This window comes from Amblyomma mixtum, chromosome 7, assembly GCF_055824585.1.
Source record: "Amblyomma mixtum isolate Tamu chromosome 7, ASM5582458v1, whole genome shotgun sequence".
Classification (NCBI taxonomy): Eukaryota; Metazoa; Arthropoda; class Arachnida; order Ixodida; family Ixodidae; genus Amblyomma; species Amblyomma mixtum.
Window position 1 is genome coordinate 92,463,433 of NC_143018.1, and position 18,903 is coordinate 92,482,335.

Sequence of the window (18,903 nt, forward strand, 5' to 3'; positions counted from 1 at the left end):
CGCTATACTAAAACTCTCTATTTACGTGAGAGCCTTATTCTGCCCCCCTTGAGATCCTCCCGACGTTTGTTTAATTGCAACAATGTTCAGCGCGGTGATGGTACCACTAAACCTTTCAATAATTCCTTTTTGCCAACTGTTATATGTACTTCCTGACCGTATGGTCAATGAAATTAACTCAGTAAAATTTAAACACTTATTGATTGCTTATTTCTCTCGTCATTTCCTGTAGAAGCCTTTTTATTTACCTTTTTAACCTTAAAATCTTAAGGCCCACTGAAGATGATTTCAAACCACTTTCCCCTTTTTATGCACAGGTGCTTATTACGTCTAGCCATATAGCGCAAGCAAACTTACTCTTCCATAAGTTTGGGACGGGTAGACACAGATTATCTCTCTCAATTACAGTTTTTGCTCTATGTCAACGCTTCTTGTCGCACAAATGACGCGTACAATGCTAGGACCCTTGCATTTGTCTCCTCAGATTCTGTATGCATAAAAGCTAATGTTGGCTATTTGCATTACTGTAATTCTTTTTAGTTCAGGTACACTCCAATCAAGACAATTCCGCAGTCAAACACAAGAACTAACGGCTCCTGGTATCAAGGACAGCTGCGCCAATGCTGGCGAAAGAGGACTTCAGTAAATAAAGCCCACCTCTCCTCTTTGTTAGAGCGACACGCAGTGTATTGAATGTTTTGTACATAATTTTAATAAATGGATTCTTCAGCAAACCGTTGGGCAGGAACCTGACAAATTGGAAACTATTAAAAAAACTCCTTGAAAGAGAGCCATGATCACAGCCGCTTCTTTTACGGTCGAAAGCGGTTTGGGGTAGAAGCGGCTGGAGGCTCACAGTAGCCGGCCCACCAGAGCCCAAAAATATCAGGATGAGAGTGGCGTGCTACTGCGCTATGCTTCCGAAAAACACAAAATAACGACGGCGTGAAGAGGATGACGAGTACCCGCGGTGTCCCGGGAAGACTAAAAAGAAATGCTCTTCCCTGACTCGCTGCGTCAAATACGCACCAATACCTGGAGCTAAGAGCGCGTGACAGGAGGACCACTCATTCCCTCACCCCTCTCTTTTCTTCCGGTCGATCGCACAGTCATCTTCTTCGCGCTTTCTCGCCACCGTCTTAAACCAGGTATATCCCTTTCTTCTCCGGCCACCTCTTCAACGACGAGCGTTTATAATCATAACAACCTTTTAATAGGTGCCTTCCTGGGCGGCTCTTAAAGAGGACGCCACGTGCTTCTGGGTTCTTCACGTCATTTTGATGATGTTGCTTTATTGCGGCTTTGGTTCTTGTCGCAGGTTGAAAATTTTGGCCCGCGGCCAATGAAGGATGATAAGTAGTATGGTTGGTAGAACGCTTTTAAGGAAAAGAACAAGCTACACGCGTGGCAGGCAGCAGAACAAGAAGAAGAAACTCATCGGCTGTCTCCTTCATGTGCTAGTAGATAGCTAGAGGAGTGCACCACAGCGCAGGAAGACAAGGACAAGACCAAGTAACCTAACATTCTGTTTGTATCGTTTTCTGCGCGACTGTGTATAAGTAAAAGAAACTCGGCTAGCTTTTCGTTGTTCTTTGCTAAAGGCGTCTGTTAAAAGGGCAAAGAGAGCAAACACGAAGTAGCGTTCACTACTAACCTGAAAAGATAATGCTTTTTCAAGCAAGACTACATTCTGCACGCAGTTGAGTATCAAAGCTCCCAAAAAGAAAACTTTTTACTGCCAAGAACGTCCGAGATCTCTAGATTTAGATGTGCGTTCAACGTTTATTCCTAAATTGTTCATTTTCATTGACTCGGGTATTCGTAAAGTTGTTGTGGCTGAAGCATCGACTGTAAAGATATGGCTGAAACATCAAAGTGGCTGGAAAAATAAATGTCAGTCGATTTGAGTAATTAGGCCAAATGAGGATATGTCCGCTAGCATGACTTCAATTGTCGGTTGGAGCTACGACAAACTAGGTGGTACCAGGTTCAAACTTGATTACCACCTTCTCTCGTTAAACTACTGCGCAGCTATCATCATTGCAATCACGTTCTCCTCCTAACCACTGCCGATCATTCTGCTTAGCTCGGTGCTCTTAGGGGTGGTGCCGCCTAATTAGCACCTAGTGTTCTCGCCTGGTTACCACCGGCTACATATGGGTAAGTAAGTCATCCAGCATGGAAGGGCTATGTCAGGCGTCAGCATCGATGGGACTTGGGTTGCTTGGGTTCGGCTGCCACCCAGGTTGCTCTTCCGGAGCACCGTCTCACGATTAAATGGGCTACCACGGGTGAGCGGCTAGGCCCTAAACCCCCGGCTTCGCACAAACTAGCAGACAAAAACACATTGCTCAGATGCAAAGAATAGCCACTGTAAGTGCTGGCGCACTAAAATTGTTTCTGATCGCACTGCTACCTTTTGCGCACTACGCACAAACACGTGCGTGTATAAGCCAGGAAGACAAAGCATACTCTATACTCCGTTTCTTTTCCTTATCAGGATTATGAGACGAGCTTGTTCCTGCCGAGGACGAGCGAAGTTGAGCACTGATAGCCACTGTAAACAACCCGAAGTGATAAGAATTTTTAGTCAAAATGGGCTAAAATAGAGCAGGAAGTCCGCTTGAGAATGCGAGGAGAAATAAAAGAACACTAAAATAACGAGACATAAAACAACAGATGCAGCGGTCACTGAAATGATATGACGTGCATTCTTCAACTGATCAGTTGACCTTTGGCTTGAAATTTTCGTGTCTGTGGCTGGCAGAACTAGACTCAGTTTTCCTAACTCTATGGCCACGTTGCCACGTCAGAGTAAAACGGTTTATTAAATTGTAGTAAAACGGCCTTGTCACGATTCATGGTTTCGCTTTATGCAGTTTAACGCCACAAATTTACTCATGCTATGAGGGACGCTGTATTGGACAGCTCCGCATAATTTTGACCACCTGGGGTTCATTAACCTGCCCTGGTATCGCTCAGTACTCTAGCTTTTTGCCTCCATCGAAATAAGTCCGCAGCAGCCAGCGGCTTATTAAGTACTACCAGCGTATTAAACGTCGAAGAAGTTTTCTGCCGTGTGGATAGCTTTATTTAAAGCGATATTTTATTTTCTTTTGAAGAGGGGGTTTATTGGAAAGCTGGAAGGGCTGGCAGCGGAACGGTGGCATAGACTGATCGAGTAGGAGCGGCACCAGGACGAAACCAAGAGCGAGCTCGAGCTGTCGACGCGCGCGGCCACCGGTTCGTTGGTTGTTTGGCCTCTAATAAAACGACACATACCCACAACGGGGGAGTGGCCAAGATACAGGCGGTGGTATCGGAGGCCGCAAAAATTGCTTCGTCGTCGTCGGTGCTGGCACACTGTCTTCCTCATTCGACTTTATGTATATATTTAGTTGGAACAGACATGCGAGGCCTGCTGCAGGGGCAGAGGCTGAAGGCTGCAATGCTTGACTAGGCCTCTGTCCCTCTGCAGTCAAGCGTAGTGCGCGTATAGAAATGGAAATATGAAATAATGGTGGAAGCATAGCTAGGGCTTGCTTAAAATGCAAGAGAAAACTGAAACATTACTCGAAACAGCTATAATTTTGAAACACACAGCTGTTTAAACACAGGAACATGAGAATAAAGAAGTAGTGCCATGTACAGATAAGAACGGTCTGAGATTCATTTACCGTACGATCTGAACAAAAAGCCTGGTAATCTCAATTGGTGCAGAATCCGGGCTATCGGGCGTTGGAGTTGACGGAACCTCGGACCAGGCCACGGTGTGCGGGTCGGGTCGTAGCCACGTTGAACGTTTTGAGATGCTATGTTGCTCCGGGTGGACGACTCACTCGGGGCGCGCCGCCGGCGTAGACGTTAGGTCGTAAGCCGCCGCCACGATACGCAAGTGAAGATCGGCCTTAAAGTTACCGACGACACTTTGCAAATTCTAAAGTGTGCTTGGCGAAAGCCTTGTGGTCAACCCACCACCGCTTCCACGAAACGCCTAAGGGCGTGGCGGGATTGCCGCATGTGCTGTTTTTATTTGGTCACTGCGGTCTCTATTTTAATTGTAGTGTTTTAAAGCCCAGCTTTTTGGCGCGTGTTTCGAGGCGTCGCCGTTCTTCGTTAGGCGTTCGTTGTGTTCATTAGCGTTGGCGTTGAAGTTTTACACTCAGATGGTGGTGGTGAAAACTTTATTTACAACTGGGGAGTTTCGGACACACAGGTCCGTGGGCCCCCGCACGGCCCCACTGCAATAAAACGTTCATGTCCCGGAGGCTCATGACGGTGGCAGCCCGGCCGGTGGCGATGGCTTGCTTGGCCGGGTCCTCAGAACGCAGTAGGGTCTCCCAAGCCTCCCAAGTGGTAAGGTGCTCCAGGCCCCGCGGGGGAGGATCCGCCGGGCAGAGGAAAACGATATGGTCTAGAGTGGCTTTGGGGTGGTGGCAGAGGGTACAGGTGGTGTTTGTGTGGACTTGGTGGTAGCGCGAGCGTATATAAAGGGAGGGTAAGTGCGTGTTTGAAGCCGCCTCCAAAGTGTCTGATGATAATGGTCAAGGGAGAGATGGGGTGGAGGGTAGGGCCGACGCTCGGCTTTGCAGGCCTGCGTCATTTCACTGAATGAGTGCATGCGCTCCCGCGAGAACCCCAGGTCGGAGGCCGCCGGTGCCCGGTGGAGAGAACCTCGGGCTAAAGCGTTGGCGGCCTCGTTTCCGAGATTCCCGGAGTGGGCAGGCACCCATATCAACTCCATGTGGCCGGGTGGGTGTGCGGCGAGGGAGTTCAGTATGCGAAATGCAGGGACGTGAACTCTCCCGCGAGCAAAATTTAGTATGGCAGTTCGAGAGTCGGGTAGAATATATCGGGCCTCCGTGTGTGTGATGGCCAGGGCAATGGTGGCCTCTTCGGCCTCCTCCGAAGTGGCAGTAGGGGTTATGTGAAGGGTGGCAATGGTTTGGAGGGAGGGGTTCGGGATGGCTACAGGTCATTTTAAAGAAAGGAAGCGCTCATAACTGGCGCCCTGGGTCAGTGGATGCCTGAATCGCGCTTTTGTGTCGTTGTTGCGGCTGCAAGAGCCGTTGCCTAGCAACCGTCGCGGTGGACACCCGAACCGCACCGTACAGGAAGAGAGGCAGTGGGAGTCAAAGAAGAAAGACAAAGAGGGGCCGTAGTTAAGAACATGAAAATTGTATTTGAGGAAAGGAAATTACGCAGTAACTGTACCCGTAATATTTTGCGGAGGAAGGGAGGAAGTGGGAGTGAAAGAAGGAACAGAAAGAGGACCCGTAGTGAAGAAAATGAATTTGGGGAAAGGAAATTACGGAGGAGGTTGCGCCGCTGGGCGGAGGAGAGGCCACACTTGGCACGATTACAGCGCAAAGGACGGACGCCGCGAGCATGCACGGACGCCGCGAACACGGGCGGACACCGCGAGCATGAACGGACACCGCGAGCATGAGCCATTAAAGGCTTTCGCCTTAAAAGAGGCGTTTTCTTAAGCATGAAATGCTTTTAGCCCCTGTTGTCGGCAGTGTGGTGACGTCACGCCGAGACCGAGAGCCATCATCCGGGAACTGAAATCCACTCATCCGGGCACTGAATTCCAGTCATCCGGGCTCTGAAACGAGAACATCCGGGCACCGTACGAGACTTCACGAGATTTCACGAGACTCTCTAAGCCCTCCTACGCGACCGGCATGCAAGCGCCGGTTGGTCTCCAAAGGAGTCACAAAAAATAACTGCTGCCAGTGCCGTCTCAATGTTTATCAAGATATCAGTCGCTGTGCGCTTGATAATGCACGGAATTATAATTTCCGATTTCTAATAACGCGTGCAAAAAGCACATAAATGCCACGATACACTTCGTTGTCATACGTGATCTCTTAGGGGCTTCGCGCATCGAAGCAAAGCCGCGCAGGCGCACAGGGGCCCGGGGAAGAAGCGCTGCGTTCAAAGGGCAAGGCATCGCGCCGAACGGGTGGTGGCGTTCCTCCCTTCCATTACGGTGCGGTTCGGGTGTCCACCGAGATGGCAGAGAATTACTGCGCCATTTCCTTTCCTCAAAAAACCTTGCGTTCAAATGGCAAGGCATCGCGCTGAACGGGTGGTGGCGTTCCTCCCTTCCTGTACGGTGCGGTTCGGGTGTCCACCGAGATGACATCAGGCCCGTAAACATTTCATCCTTACTCTACTCTCGGTTACGGGAGAGGCAGAGATTTTTACATACAGCATTTAAGATACATCGGCGTTTTGAGTGCCTTCCAAACGAATTTAATTCTATTTGACTGCCTAACTTAGGCTTCTGAACGAAGCTTTTCTTTTCAACGGCGTCCGCTTCAGATGACATCCGCGTCGACATAGCACCGCGAAGACATTAGAGATTTTGCAATGCCTTCCAAGCACGAACATTGTCACCTCCCCCCCCCCCCACCCCCTCTGACCAATTGCCGTTGCCGTCGCCATTCCTTCACCCCGCCCGCAACCGCGCCGTGGGAATACTTCGTCTCCGTGGCTGTTGATTGCGATATCTGCTGCTCGCTCTTTATTGCGAGCAGCAGATACGCTCATGAACGGCCTTTCGCGTAGCGGCGGTCGGTAGCCACGTTTGACCTTTAGAATGACCTCTGACGTCATGCCAGGGTGAGAGATGGGCTACCAAGTCGAGTCGTCGTGCAGCGTCTTCCGGTAGCCATGCGTGACATTTAGTGTGACCCCTAACGTCATACCATGCCTAGTGACTTCCCAGCGTGACGTCATACCAGGAGCGAGAGACGAGCTACCAACTCGGCTCGTCCGGTAACGGCGGCCGGTAGCCATTCATGACCTATATAGGCGGCGCACTGCGTTCCTACTTTAGACGCGGCGCGCCGCGTTCCTTCCGTTAGAGGACTGCGCTCGCTTTCGCAACCTTCCAGGCTTAATGAAAGCTACCTTTAACCAGCTACCAAAAGCTACCCAGGCTTAACCAAAGTTATACGAGCGCAATTCGTAGTGATTGCCGGGGTTTCGTGCTCCTCCTGTGCCGCCACAGTTGTCTTGCCATGCCGCCGGCGCGGCGATGGCAGCGGCGGCGGTACCATTCACCAACAGTTGGGGTGGACAGCAGCCTCGTCGGGGCGGTAGGGAGCCACTCATTGTCTTTATCCCAGCGTGGGACACAGCGATGCCAGCGAGGGGATCATCCCTTTTGGACTTGACAAGGAGCGCCGACCAGCCGCCTTGTCGGAGGAGACCAAGGGCGGAACAAAGCCACTTTCCCGAACTGAGTAATGAAGGCCGTTAATCCCACTGGTGAAATGTCCGGACAGGTGCTGTGACCTTGGCGGGATATCTCAGCCGTCGGCTTGTTCCCTGTCATAGAAATGAATATCACTCGCGTAAACGTTAACATTGAAAGAATGAGTGATGGTATAATATCTATATCATTCCCCATTTATTTTTCAACAACAAAGCGCACAAAATTTTTGTGTAAATAAAATGGTTGGTTTGGGTTATGGGGTGTAATGTCCCAAAGCGAGTCAGGCTATAAGAGACGCCGTAGTGAAGGGCTCCGGAAATTTCGACCACCTGGGGTTCTTTAGCGCGCACTGCCATCGCACAGCACACGGGCGCCTCTTGCGTTTCGCCTCCATCGAAACGCAGCTGCCGCAGTCGGGTTCGAACCTTGTGCTGTGCGATGTCAGTCCCCAGGTGGTCGAAATTATCCGGAGACCTCCACTACGGCACCTCTTTCTCCCTTTCTTCCTTCACTCCCACCTTCCTGCCATCCCTTACGGCGCGGTTCAGGTGCCCGCCAAGATGTGACAAATACTGCGCCATTTCCTTCCCTCAAAAATCAATTTATAATTATATTTATTATTTAAATTCTAGAGTCTCATGTGCTGTGTGATGTCAGAATTTAACCTTCATCGAAATTCAGCCGCCGCCCCCGGGATCGAACCCGCATCTTTTAGGCCAGCAGCCGAGCGCCGTAGCCACTCAGCCACCGCGGCGGCATAAAATAAATAAATAAATAAAACATTGTTTCTATTTTTTTTTCTCACATATCTCACTCATCACCCCACATAAATATAAACGCGCTTCAGGCGTCCGCTGACCCAGGGTGCCAGTTATGCGCACATTCTTTCCTTGAAATGATCGGAGTGTAAAACGTCAACGCCAATGAACACAATGAAAGCCGACGGCCTATGGCTTCAGCTCCGCGTTTCTGGCCCAACGTTGCCAATGACTGCAACTCGCCTCTCTCTCTCTCATCACCCCACGCACCTATAAGCGCTATTCAGGCATCGGCTGACCCAGGGAGCAATATGGGCACTTCCTTTCCTTAAAATGATCGGAGTGTAAAACGTTTTCAACGCGAACGCCAATGAACAGATGAACGCTTCAGCGCCCCGTTTCTGGCACAAAGTTGTCAACGCCTGTAAGTCACATCTCTCACCAGGCCACGTACCTGTGTTCGCTGACCCAAGCAGCCAGTTATGCGCACTTCCTTTCCTTAAAATGATTGGAGTGTAAAACGTTGCCAACGCCAGCGAACAAAATAAATGCCGACGGCCTGTGGCTTGAGCGCTGCGTTCCTGGCACAACGTTGCCAATGCCTGCAACTCGCCTCTCTCTCTCATCACGCCACATACCAGTAAGCTCGATTCAGGCGTCCGCTGGCGCAGGGAGCCATTATGGGCACTTCCTTTCCTAAAAAAATCTCTGCCTCTCCCGTAACCGAGAGTAGAGTAAGCATGAAATGTTTACGGGCCTAATGTCATCTCGGTGGACACCCGAACCGCACCGTACAGGAACGGAGGAACGCCACCACCCGTTCGGCGCGATGCCTTGCCCTTTGAACGCAGCGCTTCTCCCCCGGGCCCCTGTGCGCCTGCGCGGCTTTGCTTCGATGCGCGAAGCCCCTAAGAGATCACGTATGACAACGAAGTGTATCGTGGCATTTATGTGCTTTTTGCACGAGTTATTAGAAATCGGAAATTATAAGTCCGTGCATTATCAAACGCACAGCGACTGATATCTAGATAAACATTGAGAAGGCACTGGCAGCAGTTATTTTTTTTACTCCTTTGGAGACCAACCGGCGCTTGCATGCCGGTCGCGTAGGAGGGCTTAGAGAGTCTCGTGAAATCTCGTGAAGTCTCGTACGGTGCCCGGATGTTCTCGTTTCAGAGCCCGGATGACTGGATTTCAGTGCCCGGATGAGTGGATTTCAGTGCCCGGATGATGGCTCTCGGTCTCGGCGTGACGTCACCACACTGCCGACGACGGGGGCTAAAAGCATTTCATGCTTAAAATGGCACAACGTTGTCATTGCGAACGCATGCAGCACACATCTGTCACTACCGCCACGTACCTTAAAGCACGATTGGGGTGTCCACTGTTCCGAGAGGGCACTTATGCACGATTGGGGTGTCCACTTTCCCGAGAGGGCACTTATGCGCGATTAGGGTGTCCACTGTTCCGAGAGGGTTTGCTTTCCAGGCTCGCGCTCCATTGGTTTCGCAGCTTAAAAGCGCGAGTAAGGTGTCCACTGCTCCAGTCCTGCTGCAGTCCGCAGCAGCAGCAGCTGGGTTGTGGGCCACAGACGGAGTTCGTGCAAGACAACGAGAGCCATGCTTAAGCACTCCGTTGAGATGACTCGATTCTGCAACGCCGCTCTAACCGACGAGGTGCCAAACGCTATACACAGTGGACCCACGACCAGTTCTGCGGACTCCGACTTAGACGCTTTCTGGGGTGGTAGGCGCATCATGATGTCGCAGAGGTGTCCCATGCCCCGTCGTCGCAGCGTCCGTGAGCTGATTCGTCTTCGAAGGAAGTCTTGGCGGCCTGTGGCCCTGAACGCAATCCAGGGTGACGTCCCCGTCGCCGCCGTAGCGTCTTCATCCGCGGCGCATGACCAGCCAGGGCTTCGAACGGCAGACGAGGTATGGAACAAGCTGTGGCTGCTGTCGATAAGTCTAGGTTAGGCAACTGCTAATTCTGTTGGCTACGTTGTCTGTGCTCGTGCGGACGAGAGGCCGGCTCAAAAGGCATTACGAACGCGCTGGAACTAACAAGTGCGATATGGGCGATACTAAATTCGAGAAAACTGCTCTTCATGCACTGCCGGTGCTGTGCGCATGCAATGCAGTGAAGCCTCCATTTCTAACCGCAAGGAATTCCCCGTTACGCAGCCTTCCGTAGTGTGCAGAACGCGGCAGGATCCCGCCTGTCCCGAAATGTCTTACTTAATGTCATGTGCGATTGATCAGGACGTCGTATCTATAGAGCTGTGAAGTCTCGCATACTGTCTGAGCGCAAAATTTTCCAACGCATTATTCAGATGTACGCTTCTCATGTCTCCCCGTCATTTGGCCATTTGGCCCCGTAAAATCCGTTGGGACAGGATGTGAAGACAGTTTTCTGTCGACGAATAGAATTTCTGAGCAGAAGTCGTCATAACCGATTGGTCGTAGTCAAAAGGTGGACGCTCATTATCTGCTCATGCGCCTTTTGTTCGCTGATGGAAATAAATAGTTGTTTTTAAGGCGAAAGCCTTTAATGCCTTGTACAACTTGCGGTAGAGATGTGGTAGAAAGTGCGCTCGCGTTTCATTGTCACTAAAGAACAATTGGGGGGGGGGGCACTTTGTTGACCTAATGTGCGTGAGGCGAAAGCCTTAAGCGCAGTGTTGCTGCTTCTGTGACTGATGTGTGGTTAAGATGTTAAGCTTTGCCTCAAAGACTGGAACGCGACAGCGTCTTGCAACGCTGCCAGGGAGTCCACAGAACGCCATCGCCCGTTCGGTCTTGCTCGTCCGTAAATTGGTTTTTGAGGAAAGGCAATTTATCTGCCTCGAATATCTCGGTGGACACCTGAACCTCGCCGTAAGGGAAGGTAGGAAGATGGGGGTGAACGAAGAAGTCGTATTTGCTAGACGCGCCTTTGTTCATTCCAAACCATCGAGCTGGCTTGGCGGAGTGCTCGTCTCGCACTCCTGAGACCCTGGTTCGATTCTCCAACACGACCAATTTGCTACTCGGTTTTATTTATTTATGTGGTCTGACTAGAAATAAGGTTAATTAGGCTAATTGGTTTTTACCATTGTTCTAATGCCATCCATCATGTCCTGTCACTCACCTGTCGTGACGGAACTCGCTAGAAAGTTCGACACAATATCTATGAAGCGTCTAGCTATTAATGATGGCTAATGATAGTTAACCATTTCTCGCACATTTCGGGATACTAGTTAATGTATGGTTAGTGACAAACGTGATCTTAACTAGTACACCGATTAGTGTTAAGGTACAAGCGCAGTGCACAGTCCCACATGCACCTCTTGACTACTACTAATTACCGATTATTCATTATGTACAATAACATAATTGTGAAATCCCTATATATCATCTTCCGATGTCTTTCGCTTGCACCCGATTAAGTATCGATTGGTCCATGCCCATATAAGGCATGCATCCGAAACGCGGACACAGTTGCTAACACGTCTTGGTCACGACAGTATGAGGCATTAAAGGTTTAGTTTGGTTTATTGGGGTTTATCGTCCCGAAGCAACTCACGATATGAGGGACGCCGTAGTGAAGGGCTCCGGAAATTTCGACCACCTGGTGTTCCTTCACGTACACTGAAATCGCATAGCACACGGGCCTCGTGAATTTCGCCTTCTTTGAAATTCGACCGCCGCGGCAGGGATCGAACACGCGTCTTTCGGGTCAGGAGCCGAGCGCTGTAACGACTGAGCCACCGCGGCGGGGTAGGCATTAAAGGCTTTCACCTTAAAAAAGCCTGTGTCGAGGCTGGGAATCGAACAAGGGCATTTGGCATTTGAAGATGTGACGCTACCACTCCGCCATCTATTGAATGCACGAGTTTGCTAAATAAAATAAACGAAAGTACGAGGATTTTTAGCGGCTTAAGTGGTGAAAGGCGAAAGCCTCAGTGCTGCATTCTGCTACGCGTTTGTTCACTTCACATTGTTTGTGCATTCATTAATTAACTGCCAATTAATGACGTTTAATCTTTGCCTTTAGGAGTGGAACGCGACAGCGTGTTGTAGCGCTTCCAGGCAGACCACGGAACGCCACCATCCGTTCGGCGCGAAGCCTTGCCATTTGAACGCGACGCTTTTTTGAGGAAAGGAAATTACCCAGTAATTCTGTCATCTCGGTGCACACCCGAATCGCAACGTACAGGAAGGGAGGAACGCCACCACCCGTTCGGCGCGATGCCTTGCCATTTGAACGCGACGCTTTTTTGAGGAAAGGAAATTACCCAGTAATTCTGTCATCTCGGTGCACACCCGAATCGCAACGTACAGGAAGGGAGGAACGCCACCACCCGTTCGGCGCGATGCCTTGCCATTTGAACGCGACGCTTTTTTGAGGAAAGGAAATTACCCAGTAATTCTGTCATCTCGGTGCACACCCGAATCGCAACGTACAGGAAGGGAGGAACGCCACCACCCGTTCGGCGCGAAGCTGCCCGCGCTTGTATGCCGGTCCTGTAGGAGGGCTTAGAGAGTCTGGTTAAATCTCGCACGGTGCCCGGACGCTCTCGGTTCAGCTCCCGGATGTGTGGAATTAAGCGCGTGGATGTTGGCTCTGGGTCTCGGCGTGATGTCACCACACTGCCGATAGCGGGAGCTAAAAGCATTTCATGCTTAAAATTTCCGACGATTACGTTACTCCTTAATGCGAATTTTGAGTGGAACTCCTTATCTGTTTCAGCTTTTCGATAGATTGCGGCAAAGAATTCAGGCAAGACATGTATGTAGAATTACAGAAAAATTATTTTTCGCACATACTCCTTCTTCGAGAAACACTCCACTAACAGTTCTTGATTGTCATGAAGGAAGCTTTGTGTATGGAGAAATAGACGAATATATATGCTCGACAAGCTGCACCAATGCCTTGATCTCAAAGACGAGTCCTGCGCAAAGTATTTCGCGAGGTTGGCACAGCTGTGGGTGCTCTTACGAGGGAGAGGAAAGGGATGTTCTCCCGCATAAGTGGTAAAAAATTCCCGCTTGTCTTTGTATCTACACTAATGTCCCCATCCACCCTACCACGCTGGCAGGTGGTAGCGTTTCTGGCACAACGTCGTCAATGCCAAAGCATGCAGCGCACATCTGTCACTACCGCCACGTAGTTTAAAGCACGATTGAAGGGCCCACTGTTCCAAGAGGGCACTTATGCGCCTTCCCTCTGGTTTTAGTGATCACAGAGATGTGTGAGACATATACTGCGCATTGCGTTTCCTCAAAAACCAATTTACAAATTATACTCACTGCTTTTCAAGCCCCCGCTGTATTGGTTTCGCAGCTGTGGGAGACAGATACTGCGCATTTCCTTTCCTCAAGATTTTTTCACTGAAGCGTAAACAGCAGCTTTGGCGGTCAACGCCCTTCTCATATAGGCTGGCTCCACGTCTGTCTGTCCTTCGCGCCAAGGCAGGCGTGCACATCCGCACAGTGTCGACTGTGCAGTCTCCTTCTCCTTCTCGCGCTGGGCGTGCGTCCTCATTGGTCAAAGGCCAGGAGTGGCTTCGAGGAGCATCTGGAACTTTCTGGCGTGACGACATCGCGCGAGTGAAAAGGTGCAGGGCATCCCATAGCGCAGGCAAGACTACGCCCTCTCCGTCAACATCGGGTAGAAATTACTTGGAAAGTCTAGAACAATCGACGGCAGTGCTCCCGCGTGCCTCGTCGGCAAGCCGTGGGAGAGAGGGCAGCCACACACACAAGGCCAGTCGCTCTCCAGGGGTTCCTTCTCCCCTGTTTTACAACGCGCTCCGGCGAGAGCTGTCTGCGTGGCGCTGTTTTATTTTAATTAGTTTTTGCCCTCTGCAGATGGCTGCAAGATGGTTGCAGAGCGCTGTGAGGCGTAGGAGGGGCCCTTTTCTTGAAACAGTCGACGAAGAAAACTACGGCTTGCCTTATTTCACGTTCATTCCACTTACTTGAACTGTATTCGAAAAATTCTGAATTTATTCGGCTCTGAAATTAATTTGAACATGCGCTATTTGATTCATTCGACGCATCAAATAGGAGGATATTCGAATAGTTCTATGCTCTAATGAGTCAGGCAGAAGATAATTTGAGAAGTTTTAAATAAGCCAGATAAAGTGCCTCGCCCGCACCTCTACTCTATTGCGGGTGCTCTGACGAGGCAGTAGAAATTTATGCTTTTCGTTTTTCTCCCTCGCAGGATCACGGCGGTCTTGAAGTATTCGCTCGCCAAGCAAACTGCAGTTTCAAGCCTGTGGATTAAGGTGCTGCTACTAAAAACGACACCTGTCTACGTCGTCACTGCAGTCATCCATCTACGCAGTGGATTCGCGTACAGCAGGGCGATTTTTTCCGCCCCAGTACCCTAAGGCTGCAGATCGACCACACGGATCTGCCGCTTTTCCCTCGATGCGACAATACAGTCGCCTGACACTCATTCCGCGAAATTGAGCCTTATGGCAGACAGGATTTTTATCGTGGCCTCCTGCTATGCCCGCTGCTCAAGCGGAAACAGAAGGGGCGTGTTTTATGGAGATTCGGAGCAGCGTTGCAACGTCGCCGTTAGGGCGCTTCTGTAGTTCAGGAGAGCCTTCCAGTGTTACGGCTATAAGGGCTAGCCGCTGACACCGCATTGTTTCTTTTTTTTTTCGCTGCGGGCAGCTTTTTGGTGTACTTGCAGTAATGCACACGGCGATGTTATTTTTTTTTACTACGTGATTTGTACATGTACAGCTTTGAGGCTGGAAACTTCTTTCTGCAGCTTGGTTTACACGAATAAATTTTCTTGTGGACATGTGCACTGCCCCCTCGACAGATGTGTGTGTGAATGCTTCAGGTGAAGTGGACAGCGGTTGGCGGGGGTATTCTGTCCACGGGAGCTTCTCGCTCTCCCAACGCGCTTTCCAAGTGAAGCCCGCAACAGTTTCGTTACCTCTGAAACGCAGCTCGGATTTTCCCGTGTTTCGAGAATGGTAAGTTTGCTCTCTCGTCCCAACAGGAACGTGTAGACTTACCGTAACCTGAACGTAACAATAGACCTTTTACTAAGCCCATGCTCACCAGGTTCTTGTGCTCGGCAACATATTACAGCATTGCCTCGCGGTCCACCTGCCTGGTATAGAGGTCAGCGGTTAGAACACTCGCGTATCCGCACTTCAATTCAGGCGACTGTGTTGCGTGGCTGCCGAATGCACAGCTCTCCTTCTCTTGGAATCCATTACGTTACCCTTTAGGACCATCGGTTATCTTGCCTTCGCATTACATGCCCTAACCAAGCCCATTTCTTCCTCTTCATTTCCGCTAGGATGTCATTAACCCGCGTTTGTTACCCCTCCTGTAAACAAGCAGTGAATAGCAGTGGCGACATCGTGTTTCCCTGGCTTTCGCTCTTTCTTTTTTAGGAATTTTGTTAGTGACTTTATGGAGGTCTATGGTGGCTCTGGAGCCATTATAGTTATCTTCCAGTATTTTAATACAGGGCTCTTCCACAGCCTGATGCCGCAATGACTGCTGAGGTTTCAACTGAGTTCAATTTTCTCGTAATCTATGTTCGCTATGTATAGGAGCTTTTTATAGTCTGCCCATTTCTCTATCACCTGGTTGATAGTGTGAATATCTGTATTGTGCGAATATGGTCTATTGTATAGTATCCGTTACGAAGGCCTACCTGATCATTTGGTTTGCTTGAAGTCTAAAGTTGTCCTGATTCTATTAGCAATTGCCTTGATATATATCCTAGAGACAACCGACAGTAGTCTGATCGGTCTGTAATTTTTAAAGTTCATTGTGTCTTCTTTCTTGTGGATGAACATGATGTTAGCGTTAATCCAAGCTTCTGGTACGCTCGAGGCCATAAGGCATTGCGTATTCAAGGTGCCTAATATTTCTAGAACAATCTCTCGTCTGACCTTTAACAGTTCTGCTGCTAAACGATTCTCACCAGCTGCTTTTCTCCTTTGCATTTCTCATAAGGCATTTTTCTTTGTCTTTCGTTGCTTGCGGGATGTCCCATTGCCGAGTGGTACCACATATCTCATTTATGCCCTGATTTGATTGACTACTGTATAGATTTGTGTAGAACTCTTCAGCTACTTTATCCATATTGCTAATGACGTTTACCTATTTGTCTCTGAACGCATACATCTGATTTCTGCCTGTGCCTAGTTTATACTTCACCGCTTTTAGGCTACCTCCGTTCTATAAAGCATGCACGATTCTCTCCATATTAACCTTCCTTTTATCGGTTACCTTGCGCCTATTGGTTATATTTGATAGCTCTGCCAGTTCCATTCTGTCTGTAGGGTTTGAAGCTTTCATGCTTTCGCCTTTCTTAAACAGATTTTTCCTCTCCTTAGATAGCTTGCCAGTATGCCGTCGAGCCATCCTATCGCCTACTTCTACTGTGCACTCCGTAATGACAGCTCCGAGATTATCGTTCAGCGCTCGAACATAAAGGTCGTTATCCTCAGTTAAAACTGGAAAGCTGTTCTGCAGCGAGGTCCTGAATTCCTGTACTTCAATTCTCAACGCTAACCCGTTGATGGGCTTCCGCTTAGTAATTTCTGCAAAGTCTAGGCTAACACGAGAGCTTACCATCCTGTCGTTGCTGCTGCTCACCTCTCCGATGACATCCATATCCTGCACTATGCCAGGGTCAGCACATAGTATAAGTTGATTTATTTTTAGTTTCACCACTGGGGCTCTTACACGCCCACTTCCGCTCTCCTGTCCTTTGCGAAAGAAGCTATTAATGATCGGAAAATTTTTGTCTCTGACAACTATACTAATAACTCACCCAGGCTGTTCCTTCAATCTGTGCCATAGTCGCCGACTGCCTGGTCTGCAACATGCTTCTTTCGTTCCTTGGCATTAGAACCACCCATCAATACAGTGTGCTGTGTTTTTACTTTGCTCACTGCTGATTCCAAGTCTTCATAAAAGCGTTCGTCGATCTGGCCATCATGGCTGGTGTAAGTGCGCAAGCTTTTGAAACCTTCAGTTTGTGCCTTTTATTAAGCCTAGTTACAACTGCCACCATCTGGTTAATAGTATAGATTGCCTCTGCGTTGCCAGCTATATCCCGATTGATGAGGAATCCCACACCTAGTTCTCCTCTGTGCGCTAATCCACGATAGCTTGTGTGTTTGTTTGTTGGGTTTTATGGCACATAGGGAACCGAGGCCATCATGCGCCAAGCTCGAGCATTGTGTGTAATGCGTATGCAGCGCCCTTTTGCGCTGCATACGCATTTTCTGTCCTCCTAGCCTCACTAAACCCTAGGATAGCCTCACTGGATAAACGTCTAACTTAAAGCGTTGCGAGGTTCAGTTTCTAATGGAGTGTTAATTTGTTTGGTCATATGATTTTGGTCATTTAGTGATGATAGGCAATCTTTCTAGAAGAACCTGCTTGTATTTTTTGCAGATGCACCAGTGATCAATTTTTTTGGTCCGGTGACTTGCTAATTCATAATTAGACGACATCTTGAATTATTTTTTGATGAACGGGAAAATGGAAATTTTCGCTGCCGTAGAAGGCGTAAAGCCGACGCTTGGGCGTGTTAGTAATCCATGACTGTAGACATCGCTAAAGATACGAGGACTTGGGAAGAACACAAAGACGAGAAACCGTCTTTGTGTTCCTCCCACGTCTCCGTCTTTTTCGCGCAGTCTGCAATCATAGAAGGTGAATGTTTCGACGGAGCCAGGCACTGACAATGCGGAAGTTGGCGAACAGCAAACGAAACAGAGGAACAGTAAGCATAAATCGACCCCTGACCTCGCGCTTTTAATTCTCTTTTTACCGCTCCCTTTCTACTGTAAGCATCCCCAGAGAGCGACCAGAAGCGAGCGGGGCAAGCACACTGCAGCTCGCGCTCCATCACTCTTGCAACACATGTGGCGCACTCTCGACTCTCGGAACAGTGCAGCATCTTCGGTTGCTTTTTGTAGTGAACGCGTGTACGGTGCTCTCATAGGTTCTGCTTTCTGCTTACCCGTTATATATCCGCGCCGCATAGGGCTGTGGATGAGGTGCCACTTCTTGTCGCCTGTACAAGACAGCATTCGTTCAAGATGCAAACAATACAGGTTATCTATCATTTTATGAACTCGTCAACTGTGAACACCTTGTTGGTAAACAGGCGCAAGCCTTGTGCACTGTGCCTCGTTCCTGATAAGCACAATGATGCGCTGCAATCCGTGCTAAGCTTTACTGAAGCGCTTTATAAAGCTCTGCAGTAGAAGGATCTACAGGTACGTGGAAAGGTTTCATTTTGTCTACAGTCACCTTTCAGGAAGGCTATGCAAATTTTAAACATTTATGCTGTTCCCATGACGTATTATCAGCTCTAACACTCGCCCGTCTGCGACAAAAGCAAGGAGGAATGATACATAACGCAATGTGTACAGGTTAGAGCGGCATCATTTTTGGCAAGCGAGGGAGCCATCTATCCCGTACAAAGCAGAAAAAAAATGCTTTAAAGTTCTACATGCTGCAAAATAGGAGAATTTTTGTTAGCTTCTTTGTTGTGAATGAAACAAAGCGGCCTCAATCGCATTTTACACCCACTGTGCCCTGATGTCCTATTTGACGTCATACATCTAAATCCACTAATACTTGCACCATGACCTCCCAGTTTTTTGCTCCACTGACCTCCACTGAAACATAGACTCATCATTTCAGACAGACATATTTTACCTCGATTTTTCCACGGCTTTTCACCCCGTTTCCGACCAGCGCCTCATGACCAAATTCTCTTGCCTGTCTCTGGACCCACTAATATTATCATGGCTCCACTGCTTTTTAACTAATCGTTCGCAATACACCGTCATTAATAGACGTCCTTCCACCGCTACAAATGTTACATGTGGAGTCCCTCAGGGATCAGTTCTTGGTCTGCTTCTGT

The 18,903-nt window shown here is 49.2% G+C and overlaps 1 protein-coding gene and 1 long non-coding RNA gene across 2 annotated transcripts in view; one reads left to right on the forward strand and one right to left on the reverse strand.

Annotated features, from left to right (window-relative positions):
- The window catches only part of LOC149336846 (uncharacterized), a 63,190-nt gene that overhangs the window by 22,250 nt on the left and 22,037 nt on the right, over positions 1–18,903 (reverse strand). The gene's annotated exons all lie outside the window — the stretch shown is intronic.
- Positions 9,162–14,806, forward strand: LOC149336848 (uncharacterized). The gene is made up of 2 exons (XR_016284340.1): positions 9,162–9,920; positions 14,197–14,806. It is a non-coding gene; the product is annotated as an uncharacterized LOC149336848 (long non-coding RNA).